General features: G+C 37.8%; 1 protein-coding gene across 3 annotated transcripts in view; it reads left to right on the top strand.

Moving 5' to 3' along the window:
* alk (ALK receptor tyrosine kinase) overlaps positions 1-25023 on the top strand; it is a 479320-nt gene that overhangs the window by 121911 nt on the left and 332386 nt on the right. The window lies entirely within an intron of this gene.

Raw genomic sequence — 25023 nt, 5'->3', positions numbered from 1 at the left:
TTTATTTTGTCTCCCAAGTTCAAACAAGCCCAATACACCAAGACACATGTACACATATCCAGCCATGTGATTTGGGGATTAATAGCATTTCAGAAACACCAAAGCTCTTCATGCAATTCCTCACAGTCCTATTCTATTTCACTTTCCATTGCTGAACTGCATGGTACGGTGATCACACACTGCACTGAAATAATACTCTTCACTCCAGGCTATTTTGGAGCAAAACTGGATGTTAGAAAACTATAGAATTGAGGGTCTAACATTCTCCAGTGGATATTTATAATCGTGCTGTGTTTTAGCATTTGGTCGCAACAAATTTCAGTCCATTCCACTGAACATAAAGAGTAATAGTTCATGCTGGAGGTTTAAACGCTCTTCTTCCGGAGGCAATATTGACAATATATACAGTGCAACAGAGCTCTTTTTTTAGCATAAAAAAAGCTGTATTTTAGGTACCATCATACATAGTGTCAGAACGCTTGACATAAGCTGAAAAAGAAATGTTCTTATTGATATGGTGAATTTTCTATTCAGATATGTTTAGCATTCTTGGAAGGAGCCTCCAGTGTCAGTGATGTGTAACAGTCTTAGATAAAACTGTAATATTGAGTTAAAACCTTGATTTTAAGACTATTTACAATTACAAACATTTGCGAACTTTCACAGATTTTTAACAATTAAAACATACCTATATATATATATATATATATATATATATATATATATATATATATATATATATATATATATATATATATATATATAAATAAATACTGTAAATATTTTATATTAAGTATTGGCTGATACTCAGACATGTCCTTATAAAATTAATAAGGGATCCTTGAGAAGGGAGGGAGAGAGGAAGGGTGGTGAGAGGTAGAAGGAGGAAGAAAGGGAGGGGGGAGAAAGAGAGAGAGAGAGAGAGAGAGAGAGAGAGAGAGAGAGAGAGAGAGAGAGAGAGAGAGAGAGAGAGAGAGAGAGAGAGAGAGAAAATCACATGACAGCAGTAATAAGTGAGAAAAGCCTGTGAACAAGTGCTATTGTTTATGTATTTGTTTGTTTGTTTGTTATATATCTGCTATTAAAAAGAAAATTATGTAAACATATTAATTAATCAATTAATTTATTCATCTATTTCATTTTATTTATTTAGGTGTCTCTGTAATTCAGTGTTCTGTTAGCTGCAGTTCAAAAGGAAAGTAAAAGCTGTTAAACAAGAACCAATATTTGTTTGTTCATTCATTTGTTTATTTATGTGCTGTCTTGTTTTAATATCTGCCAAATAATATGTAAAAGCCTGTGAACAAGTATCATTATTTATTTATTTGTTCATTCTATTCATTGCAATTAAAAAAAAGAAATAATGTAAAAAAAAAGGTCATCAATATTTTATGTATTGAATTAATTTGTATATATATATATATATATATAAAATTGTTTACTTGTTTATTTATTTATGTTATCTGCAATTCAAAAAAGGAAAAAGCCCATAATTCTTTTTACATTTATTTTTATTTATTTATATGTTCCACTGTTCTGTTATCTGTAAAAATAAATACAATTTAAAAAAAGACCTGTAAAGAGCCTATGAAGTATGAATATTTCATTTTATTTATTCATTGAAATGTTCTGAAGTAATAATTAATACAGAATAATGCAAAGTGTCTGTCCTTGTGTTTGTTGTCAGATCTCGGCATTCATTCTTTTAAACTTATCAAAGTGATATGGAGCTGTGATGCGGTCATGGCCTGGGAATACTTTAACTGTGCATGAGCTGAAAAATCATTGCACAATTTAGAACATCTAACAACTAATCAGAATCAAGAATTAATCAGAGCTATGGCATAACTTTCCATTTTATTCCTTAAACAACAAAGTAGTCCATTTTGGCATGCAGCATGTCTTTATTCCCATCACCTACTAAATCTATAGTTTGCTCAATTGAATTGAATGATTCATAAGTTAAGACTTGTCCAAACTTCAATAATAAAATCTAATAGAAACCAGAATGTGAATCTCCTGTGCTCAGTCAGAATTCTGCCCCTGTGGTGTTGACTTCCTCAAGGGTATTCTGTGGGCTTATATAAGGGGTAAATTCACATGAAGAAATAGGCGTATTTCTTGAGACGGCCAGATCTGAGAATCTGATTGGCATGTTTTTCAGTTTAGTTTGGATGCAGAAAAAAAGAGAGGTTTTGGTCTTGGAGCGTAGTCAGACATCCAGCCAAGGGACTAGATGAAAGTTTTGATAAACCAGCATCTGCACAAAGAAGTGCACTCCACTTTTCCTCTATGGCTGTGCCACTTTTCAATTTTGCATAAATGGTGTGGGTGTGATTTAAAATATTCACGAGACGACTTGCTATTGCGCTGCATGTGGCAGGATCTTTCTTCTTCGGATCTTCCGCGTTTTACCGACATGAGCTCGGATTACAGCGCGATGCGGACAGTCAGCCGGGTTAGCGTCGCTGGCAGTAAAAGATGAAAAGTGATTATCATGATTTTACAACAGCGAGTGCCAGACATAAGCGATTAGCATAAAGTACAATGTAATGGACAGATTGGGGAATTGTTGAAAGAGGGCTCTTTAGCTGCTAATAATTTGATTGGGAAACGGTTGGCAAGCGGAAACGGTTGAATTCAGAGAACAAACAAATCTTGCGGGACTGTGAATGCAAACAAAGAGCAGAACTTTGACATCTGTAATGTCCATAATTAGTGCGAATAATCTACGATTACTGCAAAATAAATAAACGCTTTTTTTTTCTTCAAAAGTCAATGGGATATGATATCTCAATTAATTAGCACAGTAACTCAGTAGGCTCTGGGTAACTGATTGAAAGGTCAGACAGGGGTTTAAGCCCTTGTATCGCCCTGACCAAGGCCCCTAACCCTCTGTGCTCCAGGGTGTATCTTGACTGAACCAGTGTTCTTATCCCAGCTTCCTAACATCGCTGGGATATGCAAAGAATGATATTTACTATGCAGTTATTAATTTCTTCATGGATTGATTGATTTGATTGGTTGATTATGTATATATCCCATCTGAAGTATTGGCTGATTGTCCAAAATGTCCCAATACTAATAAGGAATCCTGGAGGCAGACGAGAAGGAGAGATAGAGATAGAAAGAGAGAGAGAGAGAGAGAGAGAGAGAGAGAGAGAGAGAGAGAGAGAGAGAGAGAGAGAGAGAGAAAATCACATGACAGCAGTAATAAGTGAGAAAAGCCTGTGAACAAGTATAAAAAAGAAAAAAAAATTTCACTGTGCTGTAAAAGTATATGTGACAAATATTTATTTATTTGTTTGTTTGTTTGGTTTATTCTTTATAAAGGTCCCAGGTGGTCAGCCAAACCATTCCAGAGATGACCTGTATTGGCATGTTTTTTATGAATTGCATTGCTGCAACATGATTGGCTTACTACAGGTAGTCGTCGACTTACGACCTATGCAACTTACCACCATTATCGCTAGCCTTGGCGTACGACAAATCGTGTTACGACCGGTCTGTCGGTCCCAATCATGGTCGTAAGTCGACGACTACCTGTACATGAATACAGCCGTTCCTACATGTATCGGGGTAGCTACGTTTCTAATATTCAAAAATGACAGCAAGTGTCTACTTCCTTGTGCATTCCTTTTAGACACTTAGAACTAAAAGATAAGCAATCTGACAACCAGGCAAGTCTTTAGAAAACTGCACGACTCATCGATCTTTTCTTGCCCCTTGTTTAAAAAAAGAAAAAACGAAATTTAAATTAGCACACAGTGTGCAATCTCACAAGGCGCATGGAGCCACTAAGTGGGTGTATGTGTGTTTTTATATTAGGCCTTTGCACCTTTCGATGATTTATTCAACCCTACAAGTCAAGCTTGCATTTCATCCCCCTAAATGCAGCCATGCCAAGGGCAAGGTTATTCTAGCCTGCATTAAAGCAAACCAAAGCCAAATATTGCAGATATAGTTAGACCCATTGTATCTGTCCGTTTTTGAATTGCTTATTCAATCCCTTTTTCTTGCATATGCTAATCTGATTTCTTGCCACTTGGACTGGTTTAATATTTTCACACAAATCCGTCTCGCAGCCTTCTCATGCACCAAGGGTGTCTCAGCAGAGATCTCGACAGCATTAGTATTTACCGCAGTAGCTCATGCTGGTACTCTGGGATTGTGCCAATTATGCACTTTTTTCTTCCCGAACCTCCATTCTATTAAAGCCGTATCTAGTGGTTAAATAAATATACTGTATACGTACACTCAAGGTCAAGACTGTTGCTTGCAATGGTAGCTAAAAAGATATCCTGCATTCGGCATGAAGTTAAGTAGGGCTTCAGACACATAGGGGTGTTCATTACAGGCCAGTTTTTTTTTTGTTTTGTTTTGTTTTTTGTTTTTTCACCACACAGCCTTGTTAGCTTCCAGCAACTGCAAAAGATCAAACTCATAAATAACAGCTCAGCTGGGACTGATGGAAACAAAAAGCCAATTAAAATCACAGACCCCCTTCTCTCGACTTTATCAGCTCTTTCCTTCTCTCATTTACCTCGGTGCGGTTGCGAGGTTTGCATAACAAACAGAAGCAGAGGCCGTGCGTTTTAATGATCAGGGCCCGATGCTGCTTTGACTTTTGCGTCTCTTTTACCAATTTTTTATAGCCGTTTCACCTTTTCGTGCCTGATTCCTGTTCATTTCTCTAATGGCCAGAAGATAAAGGGGCTTTTTATTTGTCACATAACAGCACTGTGAATGTATTTCTTTACATACCCCAGTGGCGTTAGGAAGCAGGGGTGGGAGCAGAGGGTCAGCTATGATACAGTGCCCCTGAAGGGTCCAACTGTGGCAGCTTGGCGATACGGGGGTTTAAACCCTTGACCTTTCGATCAACAACCCAACACCTGAATCACTTCTCATTAGTGACATGGCGGTACATTTCCTGACTTTAACTTTGCACTGGCTGAGATTTGTTCTGTTATCGTCTGTCTGTCTGTCTGTCTGTCTGTCTGTCTGTCTGTCTGTCTGTCTGTCTGTCTGTCTATCTATCTATCTATCTATCTATCTATCTATCTATCTATCTATCTATCTATCTATCTATCTATCTATCTATCTATCTATCTATCTATTTTTTTTTATAAATACCTGAATTTCATCACTCCTCTAAAACTCTCAAAGCGTCATATTATCGAGTGTTTCAACACCTGCTGTTTTGTTGCACCTAAACATCTTGTAGTATTTCATGTGTATGTATATGTATACATTTTAAATCCGTATGTTTGCTTTCTTTCTACTAAATCTAAAGTAGAATACACATACCCTAGCAACAAGAAACAGTATCGCCTAACCCTAACCCTAGGTTTTTCTCCAATGAAGTGTAACTGTGTGCAAGAAAGTGTGCAGTTGTACAATATATGCATATGTGTTCAGGCAGTGGGTGTTGGTCAACATGTTTAAGGTCTAGTCTAAGGTGTTCTCTGGGTTGTGGCCTCAAACTGCCTGTGGGGGAAAAAAGGTCCTCCTCTTTCTGTCTGTGATGGCCTTCAGGGAGCAGAATCGCTTTCATGACCACAACAGACTGAAGTGTCCATTGTACAGATAGCTGAGGTCATTCACTATGTTCCTGGCCTTGGTCCAACACTTCTTGCTTGATAAAAAACATATAAGGAAAAGCAAAAAAACAAAAGAGAGAGAGAGAGAGAGAGAGAGAGAGAGAGAGAGAGAGAGAGAGAGAGAGAGGGAGGGAGGGAGGGAGGCAGAGTGAAAGCTAGAGAGACGAGAGAGAGAGAGAGAGAGAGAGAGAGAGAGAGAGAGAGAGAGAGAGAGAGAGAGAGAGAGAGAGAGAGAGAATATTGTCTATACAGTCAGACCTATTGTATCAGAAACAGATGGAAAGAGTAAGAGAGAGAGGGGGGGAGAGAGAGAGAGAGAGTATTGTGTATATAGTCAGACCTATTGTATCAAAAAGAGGGAGAGAGAGAGAGAGAGAGAGAGAGAGAGAGTATTGTGTATATAGTCAGACCTATTGTATCAAAATTAAGAAGAGAGAGAGAGAGAGAGAGAGAGAGAGAGTATTGTGTATATAGTCAGACCAATTGTATCAAAAAGAGGAAGAGAGAGAGAGTATTGTGTACATAGTCAGACCTATTGTATCAAAATTAAGAAGAGAGAGAGAGAGAGAGAGTATTGTGTATATAGTCAGACCTATTGTATCAAAAAGAGGAAGAGAGAGAGAGAGAAAGAGAGAGAGAGAGAGAGAGAGAGAGAGAGAGAGAGAGATAATATTGTGTACAAAGTCAGACCTATTGTATCAAAATTAGGAAGAGAGAGAGAGAGAGAGAGTATTGTGTATATAGTCAGACCTTTTGTATCAAAAGAGAGAGAGAGAGAGAGAGAGAGAGAGAGAGAGAGAGAGAGAGAGAGAGAGAGTCTGTGCCCCTACTAATAATGAATCTGCGACTTTAACTCGAATATAACTGAATTTTTCCTGATCGAAACCTCCATTCACTTAGTACTGAGATCAAACTGACTGGAAATACGTGTTAAACGCTTCAAATGCACTTCCTCCAGCCAATCACAAATGAGTATTCCAACAGACCATGGCGTAAATGTATTTCAAGTGGAATTCATCAAACCTTTCATTAAGTGGCTCACAAAAATCTCATAAATGTTGGTCATCTTTAGAGCCGGTATTAAATTTCCATGAAAGCATGTCCTTAAAATAAGGTGACCTTTTTCATTCAGCTGGTCAAGCTCCAGGACATGGGATTTCATTAAACATGCACAAAGAAGATGATTAAAATGTTATTAAAAGAGCACAGCGCTTTGTATTGCTTAACCGAACAACACAATTAAACATTTAAAGGGTATATCCACATGGACACACACTCACACACATAGAATAAAAATACAACAAGCCTACAGCCAGAATGTACTGCAGACAGAGCACACAAAAAAATAGAGATGTAGAGCAGAGGTTATAAATGTCTCCTCACAAATGTAATCTGCACCAGCATTACTCTACGGGCTACAATTTTCATTTGGACCAATAAAAGAAAGTGAATGGTACTGAATAGTACTATAACCAACAGTGCGTTTGAAAAGACATGCCTCATCCCTGTATCATGAAAAGAATTGACAGAAAAGTGAAAGAAGCGTTTACAAACTTGAGCAGATTTGTGAGTATAGTTCATAGTGCTGAGGTTTAGTAGTCGGTTCTTGTAAAGGGCTTTCAGAGTAATTATAAATGAGTGTTTTATGTATACTTGAACTATGGAGCTCACATGGTCTTCACAAGATCTAAAGTAGCAGTCCTCACGTTTCGATGGCTCGACTTACGATGACGATAGCGATACGACAAAGTTGTAAAAATATTGTACGTTTGTGGTACGATGCGTTGGGACCCTGCCAGGATGTACACATCTCCCGCTTTGTGAGTTTAGTCGTCTCGGTGTTAGAGTGCATATTTTCTTCGGTGTTTTTTGGATCCTAATTTTAGTTCTTTTCTTTTTACCGGCATCGCAAAACACTGAAACAGAGCACACTGATTAGTCTCATTAGCTACAGGTGTACTGTCATTTGTTAATGTACTGTCATTTGTTTATTGTTAATAATTAATTGTTTATAATTTGTTAATAATAATTGTTAATTTGTTTATCATTGGCAATGAACAGTATACTACCCCATACTGATCACCATTCTTTAGGACTCCTGGGTAGGCTAGGCCATATCTCAGCTTACGATACTTCCATGTTACAATGGGGTCATCAGAACACATTTTTATTGTGATGAAGTAATGACAGCTTTGCAATAACCCAAAGCCTTAACTACTGATCCACTACGTCTCCCATATCAAATCCCAATGGACCATCACCCCTTTTCAACACACCAAACTGTACCACAGTTCCTCTGATCCCTGATGAATGGTCCAGACATGCCTTAGTGTACAAGCAAGGCATGAATTCACATCATTTGGCAGACACTCTTATCCTTACATTTATTTCATTCATACAAGTGAGCAGTTAAACGTTAATGGCCTTGCTTAAGGATCCAGTAGTGGTAACTTGGAGGTACTGGGATTTGAACTCATAACCTTCTGATCAGAAGTCCAACATTTTAACCTCTGACCTACCTCTTGCCATGCTTTAATATTCTATTTTATTCTGGTGCCAAGGTACAGTATCCAAAGATATACCTTTTTTTTTTTTTTTTTTTTTTACAAAATTGTGTTCCAGTGAAGTTTATAGTCTACAACCTAATAAACCAGTAGAATGCATTTATTGATAGTGACGTCAAAGCACTTTTCTGGATAAGGGTATCTGCCAAATATCATAAATATAAAGGTAAATGTAAATGAAAACTAGTCATGAGGCAGGAGAACACCTTAATTGGAACAAGAGTCCATCAAAAGAGCATTATTTAAACAAACACACACACACACACACACACACACACACACACACACACACACACACACACGCACACATGCGCACGCACACACACACACACACACACACACACACACACACACACACACACACACACACACACACACACATGTTCACACCTAGCAAATCTGAACTGCTGTTCATCCCATGTGATTTATCTCCTCGTCAAGATCTTGTGATCTCCATTAACAGCTCTCTGATCTCAGTCACTGCAGGAACCCCTGTCGTAAACATGGAAAATCCCCCGTGTTTTTCTTCTCTAATCTAACATGCTTGTATAGATTTTTTTCCATTTCAATCTACACGCGATACCTAGGTGCCTTTTCAGTCTCTTGTCATCACAAGACTGAACTACTGCAGCTCACATCTGGCACGTCTGCTTCTAAATGACATTTACCCTTTGCAAGTGATCCAAAATTCAGCTGCATGACTTGTTTTTATCCTTTCTAAGTTTCCACATCACCCTATTGCTATGCTATCCCCACTGGCTTCCTGTATGCATCAGATTTAAAATTCTGAAAAATTGACCAATAACCTTCTACTTTTTTTGCAGTGTACCACACTCCCTCCAATCCTCAGCCACTGTTTGACTGATCCACAAATCTCTCAGGGGAGCAGAGAGACTTGTTTCAAGTCTTTTCTTTGTTTTGACACCGAACTGGTGGAACAAACATCCACTTTAGTTCTCACAACCTTTAAACAATGTCCTATCATCTAACAAAGACCTACCTCTTCCTAAAGCACTTATATTAGTATTTAAAAAAATGCCTTTATAACCATATTTTCATCAGAGGTACAGTGAGGAAAATAAGTATTTGAACACCCTGCTATTTTGCAAGTTCTCCCACTTAGAAATCATGGAGGGGTCTGAAATTGTCATCGTAGGTACATGTCCATTGTGAGAGACATAATCTAAAAAAAAATATCCAGAAATCCCAATATATGATTTTTAAACTATTTATTTGTATGATACAGCTGCAAATAAGTATTTGAACACCTGTCTATCAGCTAGAATTCTGACCCTCAAAGACCTGTTAGTCTGCCTTTAAAATGTCCACCTCCACTACATTTATTATCCTAAATTAGATGCACCCGTTTGAGGTCGTTAGCTGCATAAAGACACCTGTCCACCCCATACTAGTATTAGACTGATTGTATGACTCAATTAACCAGTAGAATATATTTATTGATAAAGACTATAAGCACTGTTCTGGATAAGGGGGTCTACCATATGCCATGGCTATAAATGTAATTGTGAATAAAAATTTTGCACAATTCAAGGGCACACCTTAACTGGAACTGCCAGTCGACTGAAAGAGCACCATGCATACACTTATTCACACCTAACTGAAATTTCAAGTAGTTAATGGGAAGAAACTGGAGATCCCAAAGGGGTTGGATGTGGAAATAATAGTAGCCCAAGAAAGACAGAATTAGGGACATAAGCCTTAATTAAATACTGTAAATCACACGTATAATCTCAGAAGGTTTAATACTGTAAAGCAAACCGATGAGCACCAATTATTATGGAAAGAGAAGGGGCTTTTTACTTGTCACATATACATTACAGCACAGCGAAATTCCTTCTTCACATATCCTAGCGACGTTAGGAAGCTCTGCATCACCCATGCAGCATAGAGGGTTAAGGGCCTTGCTCAAGAGTCCAAGAGTGGCAGCTAGGCAATACTAGGGTTTAAAACCCCCGACCTTCTGATCAGTACCCCAGAACCAGTTGTTAAAGTTATGGGAGAGGAGCTGAGCTCTTTTATTTTTTTAGCTGAGCTCTAAGGCCAAGCCAGATGTTCCCTCTCCTCTTTAGTCTGGAGGATGTGGTGTTCATGATTTCCATAAAGAAATTTGATTAATCTTACCACAGAACAGTTTTAATTTTTTTCCCCACGTAAATTAGCTTTTGCTCAGAGAGGACGGTGGTGTTTTAGGATCATGTTCACGCATGGCTTCTTCTTTGCATTTGTGAATGACATGCAAAACTTTGTTTCTCAGACAATGATTTCTGGTGGTATTAAAAAAAAAAACAGCACTGATTTCCATTACAAAATCATGACTGTTTAAAATGCAATGCCACCTGCGCGCCCAAAGATCAAGGGGATCCAATATTATTATTTTTTTGCCCTTGTCCCTTGTACGCAGAGATTTCTTCAAATTCTGTCTCCAAAAACATTATTATGTACTATAAATGATGAGTTGTAAAATGTTTCTCCAACTGTTTAATCTTTAATTTAAAACTTATTCTACGCTTTTCTACGCCATCCAATTTCAAAATCACCTTGTGGTTTCCTCTGTTTAAACATTTGATTTGCTTTCTATGTTCTATTGTGTATAAAATAAGGGTTTAGGAGATTTGCAAATCATTGCATTCTGTTTTTATTTACAATTTACATATTGTCCCAACTTGTTTCGAACTGGGTTTGTATGTCGTCTCTGTTGTATATAATATATAAAATATAAATCGATCATGAAAGAAAGCCTTAACTTGAAAAGATATGAACTTGTTTATTTTTTCAAAATGCATAACGATAATTGTACATGATACACAGCAAATAATTAGAGTTCTTGTGGTGTTTGATTTTTCTTAATTTCTTTTACATTTTTTAACTTGATAACCTGCTTGGCCTACTTCGTTTCATTCTATTTGCAAAACAATTCCGAGTTTAATTGTTCACAAGGGTCCTGCACTATAGTTTAGTGTGAATCTCACTCTGCTTACCATGTTCCATATGCCAAATATCCAATTATGTTTTATTTTGTTATGTCTTTTTTTAATCTTGAAACCCAGAATGCATTTTTTTACCTCATCATAATTAACCAATTATATTTCTACTAACATTCCACCTAATACCAGCTGATGGAAACCACAGCCCAGGCTGTTTAGACTAATTTGGATGTGATGATTTCCATGTACATTAACAGTATTTATTGGATGCTTTTATTCAAAAATGATTTGCATAAGTGCTATGTGGTGTCTGCTAAAACATATCCTCGTGCTGGTACAAGTAGGTCATGATCTAATAATAACATCAAGCCTGAAGCCCTGTTAGAGAGGCGCTAGTATTGCAATGCTGCTTTTTATTTTTTTGTTATTAATTAATTCTAATTCCTCAGGACTTTGTATCACACTCTTACCTTTTGAATGGCTTCAACTTAGGGTACTCCATATTACAGCTGTGATAAATCCCCCCTCTCAGTAAGTGGCATAAGTGCTGCTCGTTTCGTTTTTAAATTTTTGCCATATGCCTTTGTTATGGTTTTTAATCTTTAAGACTTCCATGACATTTTTAACCTAATGTGTTCTCCTGTTTTATGTCTAAATTCTATACTATGTTTATTTGATTTGTGTTGTCCCTTTATTTGACCTGTTCTACCTTTCTCATGTCCAAGCCTTAATTCTTGCATTCTTGCGTTTTGACACGGTTTCTTGGTTTTCAATTCAATTATAGATTATGCATAGTTCTTCTCACCTATGACTCACATTATAAATTATGGCAAAGATTCTTGGACTTTCTATAATAAGATACAACCTTGTGTCCTGCCTCCATTAAACGCACATTACTAGCACATTAGAGTAAATTCAACAGTCTGGTTTGTCAGTCAGTGTTGCTTCATAGATTGAATTTTTTTCCCCTCTTGTGACTTGCAAACAGAGGCGAATAAGGTTGTGAATTCCGAAATGACGTGCCCTCGAGCGCAGCTTCTGATTCATTTGATTGTCTCTGCCATTCACCTTCTGTCAATACATGGATTTGCTCTCTGCTGTGTACTTTAGCTGAGCCACTAATGACTACACTGCGTTGCTTTGCACCTCACAAGGGGATAACTGCCATTCACTTTGGATTGAAAAAGGATCTTCAAGTGGTACTCCAAAGCCTGTAAGCCAAGCAAATCTGTTCTTAAGCTTACCTGGTAACCCCCTGATGAGATGGCCGAAGGACAGGCGGATAAGCTGGGGCTGAACTGCTGGCATGCTCGGGAGAATGTGAACACTTTGAGGAACATTTTAGGCTATATAATATATGAGGTAGCTAACTAGAACAATCTGGTCACAAGGTTCTTACCCACATGAGCTGACTTATTCATGTTCATTTGTGCTCCAAAGGTCCCATGGGCATCAGTAGGACATGTAGGATATATGTGTTTACACAAGGCACCCACATCCCCATACATAAATGTCAGGCTTTGTCCTGTGTGTAAATTTTCTCCTCGTTCATGCTTCTTGTGCTCATGAGCTGACTTATTTGTCCCTAAAGGTCCCTAAAGGATCAGTAGGACATATAAGACTGTAGGAATAGAGAAATTTTTTACACGATTCTACAATCATCCATAAATGTCTGCCTCTGTCCTGTTTTTAGAAGGGAAAAAAAATCCAGCACTGCTGCATATTCTCCCCATTTTCTCCTTCACTAGCAGGGCAAGGTTATCGTTCTCCTTCCTCAGCTTGTCAGCTCTTATTAAGAGAAGCGTCACATTTAATAGATGAAGCCAGATTAATTCGCTTTCCTTTTTACTCCACCATACAATCATCTTACTGTCATCTTTACCTCGGCAAAATGGAAGAACCATCACTTGCATTACTTTACATTCGCCGTGTGTTTTGCACACATCCTATATTTCGCTTTCCCTTCTTTTTTCTACCTTTTCCCCAAAGAGCTCTACACTGTCCAGAAATTTTAGTGAGACTAGACCGGGGATGGAGAGTCTCTTGCGGGAGCAACAGAGAGTTTTTCAAGATCTGGGCTCTACCCTTCCCTGGAGATCTCATTTAGAGTAAGAAGTTTTAGAAGAGTGAGACCTGACTATCCGGAATTACTGGAGCAAAAAATACACCCTATTCTCTTTCTCTTTCTTTTTTTCCGAGTTCATTCGTTTAGCTTGGACAGCTATCCATCAGAAGTGTTTGACCATATTCGTGATATGCTAATGAGGTTCCTGTAAAAGTAACTTTTTCCTCTAGACTACTTGACTCTGAATGTTAAAAAGCATGTGCAGGTGATTTTATGATTGATCAAGCCTGTATTTATCTTTTACGTTCAATGTCCATCCTAAGATGTTCTTTGGATATACACTGGCAAGGATAAAGATTTTGGTAAAGATCAATTAAATGAATGAATAAAAAATTAAAAATATATACAAATAGTGTACTTGTATGCTAAAAAATATCTTAAAATACAAAAAAAAATGAATTGTTGAGTCTGCATGTTTGGGTGGAAATAAAAGAAGTATACAGTAATTATTACAATAGAAATGTATGCACGTTTTTCCTTTTTATGTACATTTACAAAAAGCTGTGCACTTTTTAACATCAATATGAATTGACTCTATTTCTGGCAATTCATGTCTAATTTATGACATTGGAATTTTACCATAAACCCAAGAAGTATTGACAGTGCCATGAAACCAATCCACAATTTATTAGATTTTTTAAAATAAAATAAAATTCCTGTCATTTGGGTTAATAAGAGGATGAATGAATATATTGTAGAAAATATCAAGTCAAGAAGCTTTTATTGTCATTTCAACCATATATAGCTGACGCATTACACAGTGAAATAAAACAACGTTCCTCCTGAACCCTGGTGCTACATACAACAACAATACAAAAACAAAACAACACATATCTATTCATTAGCTCCTAAATATGATGTATTTATGCTTTCCACACAGTCTCTCACTCTGCTGCTGAACGATGTACTCACTCCACAGTCCTACTCGAGTATTCTGATTTTCGGATCACAGGCACAGACCTGGGAATAGAAAACTCAACATGGTCTCGCATTAGCATGGTCAACCTCTTCCACCATCTCATCTCTCATCGGAGTGCTAAAGCTCCCATTAACCATGCCACTGAAGCATGAGAGTGCGAGCACAGCTACGGTGCACAGATATGACAGCCGTGCAGGCAAGTAGAGATAAAAATCCCTGTCAGGCTGAATTTAGGGTCCACAACTCAGAAATTTCTGGATTTTGCAAAAAAACGCTTAATTAAACCTTCTCAGCATCTCTTTTATTTCAGCTCGCCTGTTTATCTAGCGGGTTCTGCGATCGGGCGGAAGACCACGTGTTTGCCACTGTATTATTTCATTAATCACTTCGTTGAACTCAACCTTCATGGTCTATAGAGAATGATGGATTGGTAACAGTTAGACGCTTAGCTTTTCCTAATTGCTGCTGTCTAAAACAGGCAGAAATACCCCCCCCCCCGAAGATTGTATGCTAGGTTGTGTCTCTTGTGCCCTGCGTGTTGTTTTTTCATCGTTCCGAAATATGGATGCGCAATTGATGTTGGGTAATTGGTTTTATCTTGATTATCTCTTGTTGTCTCCATTTCCTACTTGGCATTTAATTAGAATGTCATCAGATGGTAGTGGGGCTCTGGTGGGATTCGCTGGTAACCCTGGATTTATCACAGCTATAAATCATACTTAATGCCACGAAATGAAATTCACACGAATGTTATGGTTATTTCTTGGACATAAGGTTCTTTTTTCTTCCACTCTATACTTAATTGATGATTCCAAACTCTGAAGAAAGAAAGTCTGGATTTAGGATGTGCTGTAATGCTAAAGTGACTTATGATTCAGCTGGTGGGTCACCTTGGCACAAATACTGTATGTGTTTGTACTTGCTGCATGGAACTTGACAACTTTTAATTAGAGCCGTGCTCCGACAGAATGATAAACCTGCGCACTGGCCTGTCACATTAATCCTTCGTTAGGAAGCATTCTTCTTCATACAGGTATGCTTTTATTCATGCAAATACGCTTATTAAAATGATAGAGAGAACAGGATTTGATTTCTTGTTTTAAAATTGTCTAATGTGGGCACAGCGCTGTCTTTCCCTGGAAACATCTTGTTTATGATAGATGACAGAGAAGGATGACCGGAATGGTTCAGTCTGTTTTGGAGGGCAATATATATATATATATATATATATATATATATATATATATATATATATATATATATATATATATATATATATATATATATATATATATATATACAGTACAGACCAAAAGTTTGGACACACCTTCTCATTCAAAGAGTCTTCTTGTAGATTGTAGATTCACACTGAAGGCATCAAAACTATGAATTAACACATGTGGAATTATATATGGAATTATATACATAACAAAAAAGTGTGAAACAACTGAAAAATGTCATATTCTAGGTTCTTCAAAGTAGCCACCTTTTGCTTTGATTACTGCTTTGCACACTCTTGTCATTCTCTTGATGAGCCTCAAGAGGTAGTCCCCTGAAATGGTCTTCCAACAGTCTTGAAGGAGTTCCCGGAGAGATGCTTGGCACTTGTTGGCCCTTTTGCCTTCACTCTGCGGTCCAGCTCACCCCTAAACCATCTCGATTGGGTTCAGGTCCGGTGACTGTGGAGGCCAGGTCATCTGGCGCAGCACCCCATCACTCTCCTTCTTGGTCAAATAGCCCTTGATGCCTTCAGTGTGACTCTACAATTTTCATAGTCATGAAAATAAAGAAAACTCTTTGACTGAGAAGGTGTGTCCAAACTTTTGGTCTGTACTGTATATGTGTATATATATATATATATTCAGTGAGGAAAATAAGTATTTGAACACCCTGCTATTTTGCAAGTTCTCCCACTTAGAAATCATGGAGGGGTCTGAAATTGTCATCGTAGGTGCATGTCCACTGTGAGAGACATAATCTGAAAAAAAAATCCAGAAATCACAATATATGATTTTTAAACTATTTATTTGTATGATACAGCTGCAAATAAGTATTTGAACACCTGAGAAAGTCAATGTTAATATTTGGTACAGTAGCCTTTGTTTGCAATTACAGAGGTCAAACGTTTCCTGTAGTTTTTCCTGTAGGTTGCACACACTGCAGGAGGGATCTTGGCCCACTCCTCCACACAGATCTTCTCTAGATCAGTCAGGTTTCTGGCCTGTCGCTGAGAAACACGGAGTTTGAGCTCCCTCCAAAGATTCTCGATTGGGTTTAGGTCTGGAGACTGACTAGGCCACGCCAGAACCTTGATATGCTTCTTACAGAGCCACTCCTTGGTTATCCTGGCTGTGTGCTTCGGGTCATTGTCATGTTGGAAGACCCAGCCTCGACCCATCTTCAATGCTCTAACTGAGGGAAGGAGGTTGTTCCCCAAAATCTCGCAAAACATGGCCCCGGTCATCCTCTCCTTAATACAGTGCAGTCGCCCTGTCCCATGTGCAGAAAAACACCCCCAAAGCATGATGCTACCACCTCCATGCTTCACAGTAGGGTTGGTGTTCTTGGGATGGTACTCATTATTCTTCTTCCTCCAAACACTTTTAGTGGAATTATGACCCAAAAGTTCTATTTTGGTCTCATCTGACCACATGACTTTCTCCTATGACTCCTCTGGATCATCCAAATGGTCATTGTCAAACTTAAGACGTGCCTGGACATGAGCTGGTTTAAGCAGGGGAACCTTCCGTGCCATGCATGATTTCAAACCATGACGATTTAGTGTATTACCAACAGTAACCTTGGAAACAGTGGTCCCCGCTCTTTTCCAGGTCATTGACCAGCTCCTCCCGTGTAGTTCTGGGCTGATTTCTCACCTTCCTTAGGATCATTGAGACCCCACGAGGTGGGATCTTGCATGGAGCCCCAGTTCGAGGGAGATTGACAGTCATGTTTAGCCAAGCTGCTTGCCAATTTCCCCGTAGCCCTTTCCAGCCTTGTGGAGGTGTACAATTTTGTCTCTAGTGTCTTTGGACAGCTCTTTGGTCTTGGCCATGTTAGTAGTTGGATTCTTACTGATTGTATGGGGTGGACAGGTGTCTTTATGCAGCTAACAACCTCAAACAGGTGCATCTAATTTAGGATAATAAATGTAGTGGAGGTGGACATTTTAAAGGCAGACTAACAGGTCTTTGAGGGTCAGAATTCTAGCTGATAGACAGGTGTTCAAATACTTATTTGCAGCTGTATCATACAAATAAATAGTTTAAAAATCATATATTGTGATTTCTGGATTTTCTTTTTCGATTATGTCTCTCACAGTGGACATGCACCTACGATGACAATTTCAGACCCCTCCATGATTTCTAAGTGGGAGAACTTGCAAAATAGCAGGGTGTTCAAATACTTATTTTCCTCACTTTATATATATATATATATATATACACACACACACACACACACACACACACACACACACACACACACACACACACTATATCTCGCAAGCTATTGTATTTAGTCAGGTCAAGAAATCAAGATTTGAGAAGCTTTTAATGTCATTTTAACCATATATAGCTGATGCAGTACACAGTGAAATGAGACAATGTTTCTTTAGGCCCCTGGTGCTACATAAACAGCATAGAGCTACAACACACAACATTTGAGCTACATACAGGACACAGGACTAAACTAAGTGTCCTTGTGACATAAAGTGCTTCATGTGCAACCCAGTGCAAACAGTGCAGACACAAGACAAACAGACAACAAAATGGCAGTGTGGGACATACACAAAACACAAAATAGTGCTGCCAGTAAACCTACACATTACAATGTGCAACAAAAAAAACTGTCTACAAGAATATACTTGTAATAAACACAAAATGTAAACACAAAAGATGTGGAATACAGCAGCAGCCGGGCACATGTGCAAAAACAGCGTGCAAACAGTTCTATAGTCATAAAAAGAATAATAATATAAAATGGGTGGTGCTGAAGACATAAAATTAAATAAGTATAAATATGTGTTTGAGTTCAGATTTGTAGCAGCTCAGTAACACACAGTTGAGTGAGTGTGTGTGTGAGTTTCAGTTCAGTTTGGGGCTCAGTATAAATTATGATTAGTATGTGGAGAATGATTCATGTCAGCAATGGGCATATTTGATTGTCATACTGTCTCTTAAAATCCAGGGTTTGCATAAAATCAGCTTTTTCTTTTTTATGCTTTGGTTCAATCCCCAAATCATGTTTATGAATGTATTCATTCTAATCCAATACTCTCACCGAATTCCAATTTTGTTGGTGTCTGTTCTCCAGAGACATTTTGATCAGCTCTCAGAATCTGAGCACACACTGACAAGGTGCACTCGAATTTCTATTTGTTTTGGGTCCTGTTTTATTGGAGTCCCACAAATGTCAGAAAACCATGTGGAATTTGTTTCAACCTGGGTAAAATGGTGGCCAGGTGAAACACACAATAATCACCCAGGCATTTAAATCAAACATGAGTACAATTAGACTAAGTTGATTATATCCAATTATGTTATTATGAACCACAGAGAGTACATGTTTGTCTGCTTTATCAGGTTTATATACAGTATATACATACAGGTAGTCCTTTACTTATGATGGCGATACATTACGACGACCACATCATAAGTCAAAGATGAACTAGAATGAATTGAAGCAGATGATTTCACCGCTTCCGTTATTTGCTTCTTGTCCTTAATAATCGTCGAGATCGTTGACTGTGATAGCTGGGTTTTATGTGCTATGACTGAGACAGTCTTTCATGCTTCATGCTGATTTATAATTTTCATTTTCTGCTCTAAACTGATGGCTTTCCTCATCTTTTTTTTCACTACCAGCAGGAGACATACTTGGGCAGTTGGAAGATATGCTTTTATTGCAAATATTGCTATTTGAAACCATTAGTTTAGTATTACCGCTAGGCGAGAGTGGCGCATCTCACAGGGCGAGAGATACGTTCATCCCAGCTGCGCATCCAATGTATCGTACATGCCGTGCCTGTGCCTGTTGCGTGAAATTTGAAATATTTTTACAATATTGTCTTATCGCTATCGTCATGGTAGGATCGAAAAATCGTAAGTAGAACCATCGTAACTCGGGGACCATCTGTGTGTGTGTCCAAACTTTTGGTCTGTACTGTATATATATATATTATATATACAGTACAGACCAAAAGTTTGGACACACCTTCTCATTCAAAGAGTTTTCTTTATTTTCATGATATATATATTAGCCAACTGTACACTGGTTTGGCTGCAGTGCACCAGCCAGCAGCAGGTAATGTTCACATCAACCATCCCATGGGGGAAAAATATGATCTCAGTAATATGATTGAGACATGCTAATACGAGTATTTTTAAATCTCTCTTGGGATTTTCTCACACAACAGTCTCTAGAGATTTCTCCAAATGGTGCAAAAAAGAAAAAGAAAACAGCCAGTGAGTAGCAATAAACAGGTTTTTGATGAGCGAGGTCAATGCAGAATGAACAGACTTGTTAAGCTGACACAATGGCTACACTACTTAAGGTAACCTCTTACAATTGTGATGAGCAGGAAAGCATGCACAGAATGAACATGTCGAACCTTGAGGTTGAGCTCTTTATTTCGAACTGGAAAGCCTTTAGAATAGGAGAGAAAACAAGAATTCAGATGCCTGGGTTGTCATGAGTGATGTCATGTGGAAAGGATAAGGTTCTGCATTCTGAGTTCCAAAGAGTTCCAAGTTCCAGGCCCTAATCCAGAACAGTAATAATCTTTATTTATATGTCACTGATAAACTCTTATTCTTATTGGTCAGAAAATAATTAGTGCTTTGACACAATTGTAGTAGAAATCACCAGTATATAATAATTATTTGGTTAAAATATAACTCACTTGTGTACTGTATGTTCCACAACATTAAATGTAATTATAAAGGGATAAAAAAAAACTACGACTCTTCTACTACGAAGCCATGCTCTTGTAATAGATGCAGTTTACAGTTAGCATTTTTTTGCTCAAATATGCCTGTCCTTCCCTGAAAAAGATGTTTTCTGGATGGAAACATTTGTTGCTCTAAAACCATCATACCATACATAGATTCTTTTACAATTTTGATGATATTATGTAGAGGAAATGGTTTTATGATATTATGTAGAGAAAACGATTTTCATGTACCAAAAACAATGCATGACCAAATCTCGTTCTTGCTTGAGGTAATAATCTTACCTCTGACACCTTTGGCTTACTCGTTTTGGAAATAAAATTCTGGATTTTTCAACAGTGCTATGTGAATTTTTATACAATAAATAATCTCATCTGGTCACTTCGATCACAAAAATGGCACATGCCTATACTCTATATTTAAAGTTCCCTGTGCTATTGGCATGCACTTTAAAATATCGTAGTCGCACTTGACTAGGTTTCCTATAAGCCACTGCACCTTAGTGGATTGAGTCACATGACTGTTAATGAGCACAAGTATTTAAGCCACAACTTGTACCTCACTCACTATTAGAATACTTTTTTTGGTTGTTTGTTTTTGTTGTTCTCTCCAACTCAGGGTATGTTCAGCTTGTTCCTTCGCCTTGTTACGTTGTGTTTGTCCTTATACACTTTTGCCTTGTTTCTCATTTAATAAAGTCTGCAATTGCAGCTGCATCTTCTTAATATAATAGTGAGAAATGAGAGGAATAACAAACATCTCATTCAGTAACTAAGTTTGTCTAACGCACAAAATAAACTGCACTGGATTTGTTTCAAATGTATTATTCAGATGGTACATGTCTAACATGGCTACTTGTTTGCTAATTTATCCTAAATAATGCACTCCAAGGTCTTCATTTTCAGCCTACCAATTTTTTTTTTTTTTTCTGGATTCAGTATGGGCTGAGCTTTTCATTTTGGCAGCGAGGCAAACAAATCAGAATGCTCATTTTCCAGCCATGAAATCAATTTTAGCTTTCTTGCTTGCATTGTGTGATCAGCATTCAGAGGGTCTTAATCTTCTTTTGAATGTGATGGATTAACACACTCTGTGTTTGTCCCGTTTTCCTGCCTTAAGGTGGGTTATTTAATATGATATTATAGGCTGTGGAAAAGTCATGAATGCAGCTTTTGTCTGGTAGGTAAAGACGTAAAGATAACCGTTTCGTGCTGGAATGCTATGTTCATACAAGTTGTATTTATCCCCAGTTGCAGTACTAAGAGGTAATCAGTAGGCATTCTTAATACATGTTGCAATAGTATATGTTATTAGTGGGTGTTGCAACTTGGGATGAAGCTATCGATTATTTTAGTAATCGAGTATTCTACCGATTAGTCCATTGAATAATCAAGTAATCGCATAAGTACTTTTTCTTCATTAAAGAGCAATAGTAATTATACAAGAGAAAAAGAGACGGGTCTCTTAAAATAAACAAGTGATTTGTTTCCTTTTTAGAAAAATACTAATTCTTAAGCCTAATCTGCAAGCCGTGAAAACCAAAACCATTAAGTGCATTTAATTGCAATATTACATCATAATGCAAAGACAAATATAAATAAAAGTAAATATAGTAAAAAAAATATAAAAGTATTTTGAAATAGTATATTAAATTCTTATTATTTCTATATTTGGATTTGGATTTTTATGTAATATTGAAATTCTTCATGTTTTAGTTTGAAATGATCTCAAACTTTGGAAACTTTCTGGTGTGTTCTTTGGCCTGAATCATCTCCTTACCCCTCGCACTTTCCTCTGCGTTCCTCCATTTCTCATTCTGCAGCATCTTTTGTGGTCCAGGGGTCTCATTTATAAACGTGGCGTGAGCACAAAACGAGGCTAAAAACGTGTGTATGACACTTTCCACGAAAAAAAAAAAACAGACAACTCGACAGGAGCAAGTACGCACCTGGAAGTAAACTCCGAACCCTGCGTACGCACAACGTGGAAACACAGAAGGTGAAAGGGGGAATTGGTGACACAGATCGCGTGCACAACCTTTTCGTGGAAAGTGGCATACGCACGTTTCCACCTCCGTTTTGTGCTCACACCAAGCTTATAAATGAGACTCCACAGCAGAGTTTATTGGGTGGAGTCAGTAATAATGGTCCCTGGGGAAACAGAATGCTCCATGTGAAGTTAACTGGACCAAACACATAAATACACATGCTTTTTTTTACATTCTCATTGAAATTCAAAGGTCTCTGGTCACTATGAGTCACGGTATCTGTGAACACCCATTATATGCAGAGCCACACATCCTTGGTAACTGACACAAACTGACCCACTTGCATCGACAATAGCAAAGAATTTAGATGGTCTCAGCTGTTTATCCACAAAGTCTTATCAGCAACTTCCAGTGAAACCTATATTGTATAGCCTTACACATGACATTTTCTTCCAAGAGGTTGATCCAGGCTTTGTACAAGTTCAGTCTTGGAATGTAATTAGGGTAGTGTACTCTATGTACAGTTTACTCCATTCAACATTAGTGTGACCCCTCAGGATGCCATGTCTATGCAGCAGTGTTAATTATTTTTATGTTTTTTATCTTTGCAAATTGCAAAAATTAAAACTAATTATTGTGAACGAGAATTCTACATTTTTTTTAAACTTTCTTCACATAAATAATGATTGACTATTTAATAATAAAGAATTGAAAAAGGAATCCATGTATTTAGTCTCTGAGCCACAAGTCTGAATCAAATATTCTCATTGAGCTACAAGTGTGAGTCAAGCTCAAATGTTTTTTTGCTGCAAGCCTGAATCATGTACTGTATGTAGTTTCCAAGATGCAAATCTAAATCATGTATGTAGTTTCTGAGCTGCATGTCTGAATCATTAATGTAGTCTCTAAGCTGCAATTCTGAGTTGTGTTTTGTCACTGAGCTGTACGTCTGAAAGTCATGAGCTACTAAGCTTTAAATCAAAATTAATCTTTAACCTCTAAGCTGCAATTCCAGGTCAAGTCTCTGAACTAAATTTGGAGCCAATCTTGTGTTTTTCAACTGAAATCTAAGTCATGTCTTGAGCCTCTAAATTAAAATGAGTTAATATTTAAAACACTAAGCTAAAGTCTTGAGGCTGTAATTTGCAAGTCTCTGAACCACAAGTCTTGTGTCCACATTTGCTAGCAGGACAAACATTAATCTTCAAAAAGCATTCTGTAGGACTTGTAGGTCCAGGCTGACACACACCAGAGCTTAATGCCATTCTTAAAAAGTTACAGTTAAAAATATTGAATTATCAATGCTTAAACCATGATTTCAGTCAAAGCCTTTTTTTGCTGGCATAAACACTATCAGAAGCACTGACTTACATTTATAACCTACATTCTAATATTTGTTTCATGATATTGTATTAATTTATTCCCAACAGGTTATTCTCTTCATTTCGTAGCGTTTCTCTTGGCTGCACTGCTTCCAGTACATGTATGTGGATGTTAGATTTTTTTTGTCCAATCAGATTTCAGCCTCTATGTGCTGCCATGTCAATCTAATCTGCCCAGGGCCTTCAAAGTCTGTACTGCTGGCCTGTTAACCATAGAGAATATTAGCAATGGATATGTTTCTTTAACCAATCAGATTTTAAATTTGCCTCACAGGGCCAGCTAGCTGGCCCAGAATAGCATCAGCATTTGTCTGTCCTCTGATTGTTTGGTCTGAGGAAAACTGTTATAGCCAAGTTCGACTAGCAAAATACATTTGTAGCGCTTTGCACACATTAATACATCTGAGTTAGACTTTTTTTTATGCCTACGGAGGAAGAGAAATTGATTTGGTTTCGGACATACTTAAAAATCCATTTTCCAGAAAAGCTAGACATTGTGAGGCGGTCGGCCAACCTGGAAGCTAGCTAGGTTGTCTCAGGAAAGGGTTTGTTTTCCACTTCCAGACCAGTAAATACTAGTGGTACCACTGATTACAGTCTCTGAGGAGCAGTGCAAATTGAGTATGTTTTTGTTATGTTATTAGACAAATATTTATTCTGAACTGCTCCAGATTATGTAGGTGGCACAGTTGCGGTTGTAGTGTAGAGGTTTGAAGTCATAACTGGGTTTCTTGCTTTAGTAAAATGGTATTTACCCTCCATATGTGAAATGCCTCTCTCTCTGTAATTCCATGCGTTGTTATATTGCGTTTTTGTATAGTATCGATAGTTTCTACAATTGCTAGGTGACAGTGATGGTATTAAGAAGTGGATTTGGTCGGGTAAACCCCCACTAAAGGCCCAGTTACCAAATGCACAGCCAGCCACTGCATGATTGTGATGAACTTCTCCAAATCCAGAGTTGAATTTTAGTAGCCTTGGGTGAGTTTATAAATAGATGTAGCTGTAGATACTTCTGCTGCCTTTCTGTCATTTTTATTCTGGAGCTAATCAAATGACTAGATACTGTGTTACGGTACAGCACGAGGAAGTGGCAGGTGGGGAGCCGAGACCTAAATGACCCTTTATCAACAGGCAACAGATGCTGCGGCTGAGACTCCTAGGCCTTTAACTTTCGGACTAAATGATTTCCCTAGATAGCAGCCAACCAGCCAAGGATGCTTCAATGTTGCCAACTTCTGATTAGTGGATCTCCTCTCTCTCTTTCCCTCTATCTCTCTCCCTGTTAAGTTTCTGTTTCTATTTGTGGAAGTGTAGTTGAGTTATCTAAGGGCTGACATTCCAGGACGGCTCTGCATGGTCAAGTGGTTAAACTTGCTCATTTTCATATGGTAAATTATCATTGTTATGATCTGATTTCACTTATCAACAGGTCCCTTCTAGTCCATTCATTTTCCATAACCTCCTTATAAGGATGCTGCAAAGCATTTCTTTCTGAAGCTGGGATGAGAAGAGATTTTATTGGACTTAAATGTGCTTATTGACTG

This window comes from Silurus aristotelis (genome assembly GCF_946808225.1).
Source record: "Silurus aristotelis genome assembly, chromosome: 6".
NCBI lineage: Eukaryota > Metazoa > Chordata > Actinopteri > Siluriformes > Siluridae > Silurus > Silurus aristotelis.
This window is presented reverse-complemented; position numbering and strand designations above follow the sequence as displayed.